This window comes from Ptiloglossa arizonensis, chromosome 5, assembly GCF_051014685.1.
Source record: "Ptiloglossa arizonensis isolate GNS036 chromosome 5, iyPtiAriz1_principal, whole genome shotgun sequence".
NCBI lineage: Eukaryota > Metazoa > Arthropoda > Insecta > Hymenoptera > Colletidae > Ptiloglossa > Ptiloglossa arizonensis.
This window is the reverse complement of record NC_135052.1, coordinates 3,889,877-3,904,936: the sequence shown is the minus strand read 5'-3', so window position 1 is coordinate 3,904,936 and position 15,060 is coordinate 3,889,877. Positions and strand designations below refer to the sequence as shown.

General features: G+C 39.6%; 1 protein-coding gene across 1 annotated transcript in view; it reads right to left on the bottom strand.

Moving 5' to 3' along the window:
• LOC143146766 (neuropeptide CCHamide-1 receptor-like) overlaps positions 1-14,269 on the bottom strand; it is a 71,587-nt gene extending 57,318 nt beyond the window's left edge. Inside the window, exon 1 of the mRNA XM_076311371.1 lies at positions 14,164-14,269. The gene's annotated coding sequence lies outside the window, so the exon portion shown is untranslated. The remainder of the gene's footprint in view (positions 1-14,163) is intronic.
• Positions 14,270-15,060: the final 791 nt, after the last annotated feature.

Sequence of the window (15,060 nt, the reverse complement as noted above, 5' to 3'; positions counted from 1 at the left end):
GAATTCACCCCATTGTGTAATTGTACAATAATAACACTGAATTGAATCCGAAACGGAATACAGTCGCCCCAATTGACTAATTAACATGTCGAGCGCCAGTTCGTGTATATTGTGGTAAAACCAAAACTTTGGTACGGTTAGAGTGCAAGGTTCCTTCTACCCAATTGAAATAGGTGAGAAATACCGCGCGACAAGGAAGTGCTATCGTAGCTGTTACGAAAACAGAAGACTGAACGAAGATTCAGGAACAGCCGCCAGAAAAGCTCGAACAGTGAAAACATTCTTCGTGGAAAAGATCCGGGGGGATCGTTTTCGCGGGTTTCGCGTTTCGAGGAAAACTCGAAAAATAGGTAAAATAATTCATTGAGAGGAATTGCAAAACGAATTCACGTTTCCGATCGAAGCTATGCGTTTTCGAGTGCCTCTTACACGATACACGTGGGCATCGACATTGAGCATTTCAGTGGTGCAGTCGGGTGTTTCACTGCACATCAATCTTCGTATTTCTGGGCCATCTGAAACAATAACTTATCCGAAAAATAATATTTACTCGAAACGATTCTCCCTGCCACGCGAAAGTTGGAACAAAAATGCAACGATTTATGTGCCGTTTCATTAAAAAACAACAGAAAATGAAGAGTGACATCCCGTTTGTATCCCTGAGATGTGTAACGACTCGAATGTCACGTACAATCTACCCGAGAACTCTAGATATCAAAAAAAAAGTTCGATCGTTGTCGTTAATAATTTTTGAAAAATTAGCTTGTGATTCTCTATACGGACCGTTCGGTATAACGAGTTTGCAGCGTACAATAAAATTTGCACGGACATTTCACCGAAAAGTAGTCGCGAATTTGCAGTAATCGTTACGAATTTTCCATAAAAACGAATGAAAATTTAACACCGTTAAGGAGAAAGTACCGCACTTATGAAATAAAAATTTTGTCACATATTATGAATTGCACGATTGCAAATTTTCATTTCTGACTCATTTGTGTCTCAAAAGAATGACTGTCACATTTATAAACCAAAAAATATCGTGTCTTAATCTTTTGTCTTTAGAGTCAACAATCGTTTATCGTTTGCATATAAGATTTTAACTGGCATTGTCGCTTGTTCTGTAATTTTGTTATATTTCTGCCTGAATATATCTCGATCTGTTCTAAGACACCATATTCTAGATATTACACGAAGAACATCATTCATAAAACACATTACGACCACTTCAATTGCCTAGATCGAATCTGTAATTAATCTGAATTAATTTATTCAACCTTAGTGATTTTTTTCAGCTTTTTCCGTTCCCTTACAAAGTTTAAGCGGGATCTCGTGCAAATTTTAACGTCCCAAGAGGAAATTTGTGCAATACCTCTTGTTTATGGCGCTTAAAGTTGTACGGTTTGGTTTGCACTATACGTAAGCCAGCAGCAAATGCCAACCCCTCCTCCTCGTTGATCGTTGCTGGGCAATTATGGTTCTCCTCCCAGTCGGTGAACGGAGCAATGACTACTCGTAATGAATGATAGTCTAAATTTAACGAATTAGAATTTAAGCCTAAAAGACAGCTCAATGGATACATTTTGAACGTACATCAACACATGAAAGCCACTAGAATATTTAGTAATTTGCAGCTGACCAGAAACTGATTAACTTTTGTCTGAAACATTTTTTTTCAGACTATCGAAAGTGCCTGGAAAATCGTGGCGACAGTTATGTGCCGCACGCTATATAATTTCTTTTAAAATGAAGGAAAATTAATTTTTATTTATTTCTAAATTAAATTTTTATTAAATTACTGTTGTTCCTGAAAAGAATTTTCCTTACATCTACTAGTAATTTTGTAACCAATGCTTTTCTACAATATTGTAAAAACCTAGGAAACATTGTTCTCTGTGAGATACAACTATTGTATAATAGTAATATGTTGTGTCTACGCCAATGGGAATCTACCTGTCGCGTGTTTCTCATTATCTCTCTCTATCTCGCTACCTTCTTCGTCAAACAGTCCACATGTATCTGTAACTGCCGCGACGAATAGCGAACTAAAATCGAACATGTGCGCGAGAATAGTGAGAATAGGTGTACTACCACTTTTCTCACATTCCAGCTATAGGACTTTAAGTCAGCGGTAAACTATACTTAATAGGTTATGCAATAAGTTTTGTCGTTCGATAAAATGTAGTTCAATAAGTTTTAATGCAGTACTGTTCAATAAGTTTAATGTAGTACTGTTCAATGTAGCACTGTTCGATAAGTTTTAATGTAGTACTGTTCAATAAGTTTAATGTAGTACTGTTCAATGTAGCACTGTGCAATAAGTTTTAATGTAGTACTGTTCAATGTAGTACTGTTCAATAAGTTTAATGTAGTACTGTTCAATAAGTTTTAATGTAGTACTGTTCAATGTAGTACCGTTCAATAAGTTCAATGTAGTCCTGTTCAATAAGTTTTAATGTAGTAGTGTTCAATGTAGTACCGTTCAATAAGTTTAATGTAGTATTGTTCAATGTAGTCCTGTTCAATAAGTTTTAATGTAGTATTGTTCAATATAGTCCTGTTCAATAAGTTTTAATGTAGTATTGTTCAATATAGTCCTGTTCAATAAGTTTTAATGTAGTACTGTTCAATGTAGTACTGTTGAATACGTTTTAATGTAGTACTGTTCAATGTAGTACTGTTGAATACGTTTTAATGTAGTACTGTTCAATGTAGTACTGTTGAATACGTTTTAATGTAGTACTGTTCAATGTAGTACTGTTGAATACGTTTTAATGTAGTACTGTTCAATGTAGTACTGTTGAATACGTTTTAATGTAGTACTGTTCAATGTAGTACTGTTTGATAAGTTTTAATGTAGTACTGTTCGATAAGTTTTAATGTAGTACTGTTCGATAAGTTTTAATGTAGTACTGTTCGATAAGTTTTAATGTAGTACTGTTCAATGTAGTCCTGTTCAATAAGTTTTAATGTAGTACTGTTCAATGTAGTACTGTTGAATACGTTTTAATGTAGTACTGTTCAATGTAGTACTGTTCGATAAGTTTTAATGTAGTACTGTTCAATAAGTTTAATGTAGTATTGTTCAATGTAGTCCTGTTCAATAAGTTTCAATGTAGTACTGTTCAATGTAGTACTGTTGAATATGTTTTAATGTAGTACTGTTCAATGTAGTACTGTTGAATACGTTTTAATGTAGTACTGTTCAATGTAGTACTGTTGAATACGTTTTAATGTAGTACTGTTCAATGTAGTACTGTTTGATAAGTTTTAATGTAGTACTGTTCGATAAGTTTTAATGTAGTACTGTTCGATAAGTTTTAATGTAGTACTGTTCAATGTAGTCCTGTTCAATAAGTTTTAATGTAGTACTGTTCAATGTAGTACTGTTGAATACGTTTTAATGTAGTACTGTTCAATGTAGTACTGTTCGATAAGTTTTAATGTAGTACTGTTCAATAAGTTTAATGTAATACTGTTCAATGTAGTTCAATAAGTTTTAATGTAGTACTGTTCGATAAGTTTTAATGTAGTACTGTTCAATAAGTTTAACGCAGTACTGTTGAATAAGTTTGATCAAACGACACAACTTATTGAACAACCTAGTAAGTTTCGCGTCGAGTTCCGCGAGTCAGGAACGTTAAGAGGAATTAAGTAACGAAAATGAGAGGTCGTTTGGTGGTAGGTTTAAAATTTTGCGTAACCCCGAATCGAGGGTGCGTTTACGAACAGGCGGGAGCAAACAATCCGCGGCGAAGAATGGAAAAGTTTCGCGTTTACGGGCCATTCCGCGGGGAAGCCCTGGCTTCTGACAGACTTCTTTTAGAGTCGCTAACGTAATTCGAGGGCTGCCTTGAAATCTCCACTCGTAAAGCGACAGCTTTTACGCGTACACCTGCCAAAGAAGCGGGAAGAATGGAAACGCGCTCGAGCCGATCCGTGTAAACGTCGCGTGTGTTGCGCACAGACCGTGCACCTTTTTTCACCTTTCGAAAATTGCTTTCGAGGAAACGGTGAACGTGTATAAATCATTGAAAAAAAATTAACGTCGAGGGCTCGTTGCGCGACCTTGAAAGGCGAGCGACCTCGATAAAAATGCAAATCGCTTTCATGCCGTGTAAATAGGAAACAGAAATTAGGTCGAAAGTAACACGAAGATACGGTGAAATTCCAGTCGACTCTACGATTAAAACAAATTAAAGGCCAACGTAAATGTTCCGTTACGGTACGCGTCTTTATTTTCGAATCTCCCTCGTTCTCTTTTTCCGTTCGTCGCGCGAACGCATCTTTGGTCCTCGCTTCAATGTAGGAATACACACGAAATCCTCGAGTCGAAGCTGGACAAATTCTTTTTCAAAGGACAAGACCTTTTTCAAAAGTTTACCTAAAGGTGTCTCTCTTTTTTCTTCGACAGGTTTCTCACCGTCGAGGTCGAAGCTATTAAACCACGCGCGTCTCTTTTCAACGGATCGTTCAATCTTCCCGTGGAACTTTGTTCGAACGTTTCAGATCCTCGGAAGATTTAGATACCTCGCTACGCGGCTTATCTTTTCTCATGGACGAAACGCGGTTGTTTCGACGAATTCAATTAACGAAAATTATAGGATTCTTAACTTTTTTCCCTCGTTAAGGCCGAAGCTCGTTTTCGTGAACTTTAAGATCGCGATAACACGTTCCCGCCGTAATCATTTCGAAATGCTTCCGCAAATAACCGGCGTTGTGTACGGTCGAAGGACGGATAATAAACGCGACGTCCCTCGCGAGATGGAAGATAAAAGCCTTTTGTGCGGCTTATTTCTTACTTGAAACTTGCCGTACTCGTCTTTTTTATTACCTGCGCGAATAAACACGCAACGTATCGTCTCCGGTCTATAATAGTTGTCGGCCGAATGGACTGAAGGAACGCGAACAAGGTGGAACGTTATCAGCTTCACGGAATAATTTTATCGGATTATCGCGGAATTTCTTATCCGTGTATTCTCTCACCTCTTTGACATTGTTGAAACCGATTTACGGAAAAATTATTATCCATCTTCGACGAAATACCACCTCGAAAATTTCAAATTATTAACTCGTTCGGAAAGTCATTTCGTTTTCTTTTTTTCGGTGAAAATGAAACACGATTTTTTTAGAGCGTATAAACATTTCATTAAATTATATATTCTCCAATTTGGAAAACGAAACGACTTGCCGAACAACCCAATATATGCAATTGCATTTTGTATAGATGCATCGGTGCATCTTTAAATGGAAAGTGTGATCGTTGCACCGGGCAATACTTTCCTCTACCAATTTTCTCATCAATTTCTAGTATTCCCTTAGAGTTACAAGCGTACTCAATTTCTAGCATCAATACGTACGATCATTTTCAGCGTCGAATCAAGTTCAAATTTCATTTCGTATTTTTAAATAATTCGAGTTTGCCGCCGGCCCGGTTATACTGCACCAATAGTAATACGTACACCGTTGGTACTTTTAGCGTTAACAATTTTCGATTCTATGTAAGTAGAAACGAAACATAGAATAATACTATACGGAACAGATGGTATAAATTAACAGGAGCGATTTCACGTGTAAAAGTAAATTGAAAATATACCGTAACGTTTCATCGTACGAGATCGTGTTCCCGATTCTGTAAAATCGATTTTGAAAATTCGTCGCGTATCCGTGTTGTTGCGTTCCGTTCGAAAGACTACTGTACGAAAAATAAGAAACGTTATCGGTTCAAACGAATCACGATAATTGAATTGATTTCATTTGCAACGGTTCACGACGAAAGAAAGTATCGGTGTTATCCAAAATGGCCACCGTTCGCAACGTTGTAACTGACGTTTTCAATCAGCAGTCGCGGGCGCGTACGATTTCCACAAATTATTTCGATTGAAATTTTCATCAGGGAGTTATTCCGGTCAAATTTCCACGAGAACGTTATTTTCAATTTTACTTTACGTTTCCAATGAAACACCATTAGCTCTGTACTTTTCTATTTTCACCACATATGTGTCCGTAACTACCTCACTGCATCGTGTGTACGAACATGCTACCATATTTCTTCACACAACGGTCGTAGTGCGGATAAAAGTATTTCGAAAAGACACGTTTTAAAGTATAAAGTTTCAACGCGTAACAGATGTTCATAATGTGTAAACAAATGTTGTACACCTTCTACTAGTTTTTAGTAGTTTCGAGAGCAAACTCGACCAAGCTCTTACCACCTCCGGTTCTCTTAAACATAAATTTGCATCGATGATGCAGCGACTTTACGCAGCGAAGGAATAACAAAAAAACTACGATGAACAGTCTTTCGAAACTGTAATTTCTTCTGACTTATCACGGTGAAACCTCGAAAAATGGAGACGACGAGTTGCACATTTGATTGGATCATTGATTACCAGCACTGTACCGTAGTTATACGAAACGTAAATTGTTATCGAGAACAATGCACCGAGATGATATAACTGCATGTGTTCAGAGGAAACGATAAATTCATTTTGGAACGATAAATCGACTTTTGGTTGCCAACACGAGAGTGTAGAACTTACCGCATTAATTCTACAATAATTACTTTCTTAACGAAAAATCGTAATAAGATGGAATTGGTTTTATTGAGCAAACTCTGGGAATACTCCTGATTAAAAGAATCGAGTAAATTATTGCTGGATATATTTTTCTTGTTTGTAAGATAAATGACAATACACGTTACGTAGATCTAAAATTCGTACCTTTAAATCGTATGAAATTCGAATCAGTTGTAACGCCGGTAAACAAATTTCTTTTCGAATATCTACAGACAGACACTAGTGTTTAACGAATCGAATTAACACAAACGAGAAAAAGTATTACTTCGAACGACGAGTCGGTGAGCATTGTTTCTTAGTCCCTCGCTAAATTAATCGAGCGATGCTTGAATATTCTCGGCAGACGTCCCTCAAACATGGCTCGTTTCAATCATTAACGTCGTAACTCCGCTCTTTGGAATTGTCTGACACTGTTAATTATCATCCAGTCTCCAGTTAATGATCCCGTGCTCTCACTGGGCCTAACTTCTATCATTAACTCGTCTTCAAACATTTACAACCAGAGTACTATCAAATTGCGCGGTAGCGTGTCTAGGGCTTGGAGAACAGGTCCGCGAAGAGTGTTAAACTACAGAAATAAATTTACTTTAGAGTTCCCTTGGCCCAAGAATGTATGCAGCATCGGTTAGTTTAAACAGGACATGTTTGGTTTCATGGTACGTATGCGTGTGCTTGCGAAAGATTAATGAGTATATACAGGGTGTCCCATTCGAGTTGACGCGTCAAAGTATCTCGTGGATAACTAATTAAAAAAAGGAAAATAAAGAAAAATGGTGAATCGTACCTTTCGTGATTCCGAGAGAAGATTCAAATGACATTATTTGCGAAAGTTGTTCAATACATGGGTGTTTTCAAGATCATTTTGAAATCGACTTGTTTCTTGTTTCCAGAATCCTGTTCTACGTAAAAATATGCATAATTTGCATTCGAAATGTATTTTCGTAATTTCTATTTTCGTAGATATTTGGAGAAACGTGTGCAAAATTGTTACAGCGTTACGTTAATCTTTCACATTTGTCACATCAATGGATTATTACGTCAATAACGATGCAATGTAATTTTTTGGTACGAAACGCCACGATGAATGCTGAGAATGGTGACCTTCGGATTTCAAACACTTGTTAACGCGTTTAGTAAATGATCGATGCACAGATAATCTCGGAAGTTTCTCTTCAGAGACTTCGACAGGCAGTTGTGATTCTTGGCAGCTCGTTCACGTTTTCTGGAGTGGTGGGTGGATTGTGATAAACCTTTCCTTTGAGATAACCCCGTAAGAAATACGGGAATGTTGGATCAAGTGACTTCGCTGGTCAGGGAACCGGAGATAAAAGTCCTTGTTGATTTACATTCGATGTCGGACCCGCTCACAAGGGCACTTTGTATCACGAACGACATACAACGTTCTAAAATTCCCCGAACACTTGTTCGAGATATTTTACAATTGTGAGAAATTGAACGAATATTCACACCTGACGCGCGAACTCGTGTGCATCTTATCGCCTGACACGATAAATTGAACGACACGACGGACATCTTCTTTCGGAATACCGTAACAAGACATACGAGCGAATAAGTTTCTGCAATAACGAAACTTCTTGTAACCTAGCAGGGAATTATTTTGTAGATGTTCCTCTGAACATCTTAAAAAAAAATGTCTCGGTCGAAAATCGAGTACATTTTTACGATAGTCATACACAAGTCTACGATATTATAAAAAAGAAGAACAAGTTAACCTCAAAACGATCTCGAAAATGTTCGCGCATTGAAAACCTTTCGCGAACGATGCAAATAATTCGTATCCCCTCTGAAAATCACGAAAGATGTATATTCCGTGTATATTTTTCTTAATTAACTTAATTAACCAGGAAATATTGCGCCGTGTAAATTGAAATCGGACACCCTGTATATTAAGAGTTAATAGAGCTCTGTGTAACCGATGAGTCGAGATTGTCCTGCGCGATGAGATCGCGTGTAACGCGACAAACTTTCCGTAATATCCCGTGATTAAGTCCACCGTTATAAATACTTAAACACTTATCAATATTTAATCGTTCTTTCCCACTTGTCCGTCCACCGGACGATCCGTGAAACTTCCACGTAATATCGAGCCTGGAGCGAAGTATTCATCGCTTGGAAATATTCGTACAGTTCTCCCCGGACTATTGAATTCTCATTAACGAAATCACATTTGACGATAGTAGAGTGCACGCGTTACGATACTCGATGCGATCGCGTACCGGTGATTTCGATGGGTGTAATTTCGAATCGACGTACACTCGACAGTTAATTTAGTTCTCGAGCGATTATAAACCGAGATACCTAGTCGAATTACGAGTTCTTCTATTTATAAGAAAGTTCAACGGACGTTCGACGGGTGGTTACCAGATCCACGCGTTCGATTTTAACACCGGGTAATCATCGTTTTCCGGTTTCGCGTTTCGTGAAATGATCGTGCACGCATCACCGGGAGAACCGGCCACGGCTAAAAATACTATTAGACAGCTCGAGGTCTTGGCCCGACATTTTTCGCGCGAAAATCTAATTAAATGGTCGCACCGGAATTCCCACGGCCTCGTTCCACAAGGTGCGGGCATCTGTTTTCTAAATAATGCAATTCTCGGAAGTCTTTCGTGCTACTTCGGCGTTAAATTAATCCGGTAAATTGATGGTTCGAGAGACGTTGCCCGCTGGAACGGATCCCGCGATCGTCGAAAGACCAGCGGAACTCAACGTCCTCGAAAATTCTTAACGATTTCCACGGAATTTTCATCGATTGTTTCGTTTCTCCAGCGGTTGAAATTGGCCGTAAAACGTACGCGATCCGATAACGCGTAAAAATACGAGTTAATCTAACCTTAAGCATCGCGACGATTCAAATATTGATCGTCCGGAAGCGCGGAAGCTAAACGTGAAGCAATAATGAGTCATCGAGAATCTAGCGCGTCCGTGAAACCGTGTTCGTAATTATTCTTCGATCGTCGAACATTTTCTCTTCCAATCTTCGCGACAATTTCTTTCGTTAACCTCGACGAGATATACCAAGGACGAAGGGGGTTGGAAAATCTTAAAAACGTCGAACGTATTTCTTCGAGATCGACCTTTGACGATCGGTCGCAATTTAACGGGGATAGAAAGAAAAGAAAGCTACAGGGGAAAGAACGATGCTTTGTGCACGAGTGGATGCAAATGCGTATTCTTTGCGAACGTGGGTACGACGGAGCGTTTTTAAATGATTGATCGGAAGAGTTAACCAATCGTCGAATTGAAAGTGGATGATACGAGAGGGGAAATTAAAAATAGAATTATTGAAATATTAGAAACCGAGCGAAAGTGAAAGACGTTGGAAACGTGTAACGGAAGCGACGCGTTAAGGGATGAAATACGATTTACCCACCCTTATTATTTTCTCCCATCTTGGATTTATCTTACGGGCGGAAATTAGATTTATTTTCATGGAGTCGCTGAAAAATTCGCATCGTACCGATGAGACACCGGAAACGGAAAAGTAAGGAAAGTTTGTTTTTTACGTACAGGTAGAAAAAGGGGTGCAAGGTTAATGTTCGTTGATCAAACCCCTAATGGACAAAATTGATGCGTAAAGAGAGTTAATTTATTTGTCTAGAGTTGGTGAAAAATTCGTATCGTATCGACGAGAAATTGGAAACGAAAACTAAGAAAAGTTCGTTTTTTACGCAAAGGTAGAAAAATGTCTGCAAGGTTCGTCGATGAACCGTAATGGACAAAGTTGGCGCGTAAAGAGAGCCGATTACGTATTCTACGATTAGACGATTAAAATAGCTTTTCATACGGGTAAAAGACACCCTCGCGAGGTAAAATGTTCCACGTTAAAGGTTCTTTCGCAAAGATAATTATACGTGGGTGGTCTCGAGCGATCCTCTCCCTTCGTCTTTAACGTAACGGCTGGTGACTCGGTCCCTGTAAGGTTAGTACGTGATATTTCCATCGAAATATTGCAACTTTTGTACGCGCGAAGTGACTCGGTTCAATCGCGAACACCAACGATACGAGGTATTACACACGAAACGTATTACCCCGGATAATACGCTTAATGGGCGTCCACGATGATTCAAATTATAACGAACTTTATTAAATTTCAATAGTGGAATCGTTATTCCGAACGGTGTTGCATTTACATTGGAATTGAAGCGCAAAATCTGGAAACACTTGGCCGGCCAACGCTATGAAAAGGTACCGTGAAAACCCATCCGGTGAAACAATGGTGTCTCTTCTGCGGTGGAAAGATTCGATTTGCATCGAGCAACTAGACGCATTTTGACGAATCGAATGCACGGTGCAGACACAACCGAGGTTCGCTCTAACGAGTACGTCGTGGATTTATGAAACAGTGTAACAGTGTCGCCATGGTTTCGTTTATCCACGTGAAAACGTTCCATCGCGTCGGCGCTAACGAGGTAAACAAGCGACCCTGGCTAATTGTTTTAACAAAAATTTATTCACCACGGTGTTTCGTTGCGACGCGATCGGGTTTTTTTTTTGAATTTTTCAAATTAAATTCTTCGCGTTTCGCGTAACGGGATTCCGGAAGTCCACACGGTGTTTCCCCTTCATCGTTCCCGGTAAGACGCCGTTCAATTTCCACGGTAACACCGACGTCTGTCTCGCACCGAAACTTAGACTCTCGTTTGCGGCATCGAAACGACAATCGGCCTCGTGTATGCACCCCGGAATGCATTTGCATACGATTTGAATACAAGGAACGAAGCAACTCGATCCGAACAAAGGGATTAAAGCGTTGGCGTGATCCAAGCTCGTTATACCGGCCGTGCGAGTAATTAAAAGGATTGGCATTAGATCTCTCGGTACAGGTTCGATTTTGAACGCCACGTTCATCGAGCCTGCGATTCGAGCTCGTCCAGAGAACAAGTAGGCCTTTCGTCAGTCCCAGCCCGATGCTCTTTGATTGATTAGCCCGTGACGAGTGCAACGTATAGTTTTCCACCATACTTATTTTCTAATACGGTAGGAGCATTCAGCTGGTCCCTTTCAGAGAATTATGAAAACCTTACGGGAGTTTTTTTGCATTTTTTTCTCATTTCTTAGAACAGAATACACTTATTTCCACCATACTTATTTTTTAATACGGTAAGAGCATTCAGCTGGTCCCTTTCAAAGAATTGTGAAAACCTTGCGGGAGTTTTTCTGCATTTTTTTTTCATTTCTTAGAACGGAATACACTTATTTATCACTCGGACTTATTATCAACCACCCTTGTTATTTTCTCCCATCTTGGATTTATCTTGGAAATTAGATTTGTTTATTCACTTTTTCTTTTTTCACGTCGGAGTAACGTGGCCGAGCAATTTACGAATAGGAGAATAGGTAGACATTTTGTGGAGAGATCTCGTCAGAATTTCGGGACTGGGAAAGGATTGAATCGTCGGAGCAACGACGTCGCGTCAATTTCAATGAAAAAGTTCGTCGCTATCGGAGGCGACTGATCGAAAAAGAGAACCTTGCAACGATCCTAACGATGGTTAACGGCCAACGAGTCGAGCCGAAGAAGAAATAATCGCGTATCGGGAGTTACACGAACGACGAAGAGAAACGCGAGTCATTGATCGTGGGGTCGAAGATACATCGATAAAGGACACGAGTTCACTTTTTTCACGACGATTCGTACTCGTCTCGGGAGTCACCTTTTCTAACTTATACTCGGGACGAACGAATGAAAAAAATCACCAGAATGAATCTACTCGTGGGGATCTTTCGTTTTCGAATACGAACTCGAGTGCATTGGACGGAGCGATTTAACAACTGTCTACCGTAGAGTTAGCACAAAATGGAATATCGTAACGTCTGTCACGCCTTTGCTAAGAGTAAAAATTCAGAAAATATTCTCCCAAAAAATCTACTCGCTGATTTTTCACTATGTGTTGGTTCTTAAACTTGCATTCAACGAGTGCACCGAACGAAGCGATTTAAGAACGGTCTACCGTAGAGTTAGCACAAAGTGGAATATCGTAACGTCTGTCACGCCTTTGCTAAGAGTAAAAATTCAGAAAATATTCTCCCAAAAAATCTACTCGCTGATTTTTCACTATGTGTTGGTTCTTAAACTTGCATTCAACGAGTGCGCCGAACGAAGCGATTTAAGAACGGTCTGTCGTAGAGTTAGCACAGAACGTAACAATATGTATTATAGAACGTCGTAATATCTATTATATCGTTGCCGGGAATAGAAGTAGGGAAAAAATTCTCCCATCGAATCTACCCGTGGGAATTGTTCACCGTTCTTTTCAAACGTGAACTCGAGCACACTAAACGGAGAGATTTAAGAACAGTTCGCTGTAGAAGTAGCACACGGAAAACTACCATACACCGTTTATTACATCGTTGCCGAGAATAAGAGTCTAGAAAAATTCTCTTTCGGAATTTAATCGTGGCGATTCTTCGTTACGATTCCTTCTCGAAATTGAATTAAACTAGGATAAAAATTCAGAGGATATTCTCATTCGAGATCCGCTCGTAAGAGTTTCTCATTTTTGGCTGCGAAGAGAACACATTTTCTACGAATGTACGTTCGAAGACTTCTGTTCTCCAATCGTCAAAGAGTGCACTGTACGCTGCACATTGAGAACGATCGATATAATTCTCCGTAAAGTCAGTACCGATCGTCGATTACGCTACAGCGATTCGTTGCATCGTCGCTGGTGCAAATAAACGTCCGAAAGAAATTCTCTCTTCGAAATCCATCTATTTCCGACGTACGATTTATTTCCCCGCGGGTTGTTTCGTCAGCAACGGAAACACTAGGTTGTTCGATAAGTTTTGTCGTTTTTTTAAAAAAAAAAAATACTGTGACACTTCGACTTTGAACAACTGTATTACGTACGAATCGACAGATCTATGGGATTGTTCGGAAAGTGATTTCGTTTTTCAATATGGAGAATATACTATTTAATAAAATGTTTGTACACTCTAAAAAGATTGTGTTTCATTTTGAAAGTCAAATGACTTTCCGAACGACCAATACGTGAAACTTTGCACGTAAACGACGAACCTAATAGCTCGATTTCTTATTAAACGATAAAACTTATCGAGCAACCTACGACGAATCGGAGCACATCTTTCGAAAAATAAAACGACGAAGCTAATAGTTCGATTTCTTATTAAACGATAAAACTTATCGAGCAACCTACGACGAATCGGAGCACATCTTTCGAAAAATAAAACGAGGAAGCTCGATTTCATATCGAACGACAAAACTTATCCAACGACCTATTACGAGTCGAAGCACAGGCGAAACGATCATCGAGTCCTCGATCGAACGTGAAATTTCCATCTAACGATTACACGGAAGAAACTCGCGTGTCGACGAAAATCTCCCCCGATGCAATTTCAAATAATTTAAATACGACGCGTTTCCGTGTGGCTCGCGTCGATTCGCGTTCGGTTACCATAGTGGATCGCGAGCGGGAATCGAGGGAGCGTCGAAGAAGGAAAAAAAAAAAGAAAGAAAGAAAGAAAGAAAAATATATATTCGGAGAAAAGGGAGAGGAATGGGCGTGCACGGTGTTGATCCGAGAAAAGGTAAGAATTTACTCACGGTTGATCGAAGTCAGGGGCGGCCGTGAAGGGAAACGGAGACGACGAAAGGTGGCAAAGATCGGCCAGAAAGGAAGGAGACGACCGCGTCTGCTCGTCACCGCGATACTACTGCCGAAGGTTGCTCTACCCACGCCGGAATAAGCGACCTACGACCACCCCCACCTACCCCCGATCCAACAGGAATATAGTAAGCCGCCAGCAGCACCCGCGCGGTCCGGTGATCCTTTAATTTCGATCGCGATGACCCCGGCTCGATTTTAGAAATCTAGCGAACTCGACGCCGCCAGCGTCCACGGTTATCGATAAGTTTCGAGAATAATTTGCCGCCGATTGATTGCACGGAAATTAACGATGCAACGATAAGGCGCAACGACGACGATACCCCGTGCAATTGCCTACGGCCACCGCCCGGATAAATCGTTCACCGCTGCGAGAGTTTCGGATTACGTTTTAATAACAACGTCTTTAGCGTACCGAAATTTCATTCGGGAACCGATCCTTTTCTCCAATTCTTTATCCGTTAATATTCTATTAAGAAAAATTCTATTGAGAAATTACGATCTTCGTGGAGTCGTTGTGGTCAATTTTTATTGAGAAATTACAATCTTCGTGGAGTTGTTGTGGTCAATTTCTATTAAGAAATTACGATTTTTGTGGAGTTGTTGTGGTCAATTTCTATTAAGAAATTACGATCTTCGTGGAGTCGTTGTGGTCAATTTCTATTAAGAAATTACGGTCGTCGTGGAGTTGTTGTGGTCAATTTCTATTAAGAAATTACGATCTTCGTGGAGTTGTTGTGGTCAATTCGTAATTTCTTAATAGAAATTCATCAATCCATCTTCGTGGAGTTGTTGTGGTCAATTTTTATTAAGAAATTACGATCTTCGTGGAATTG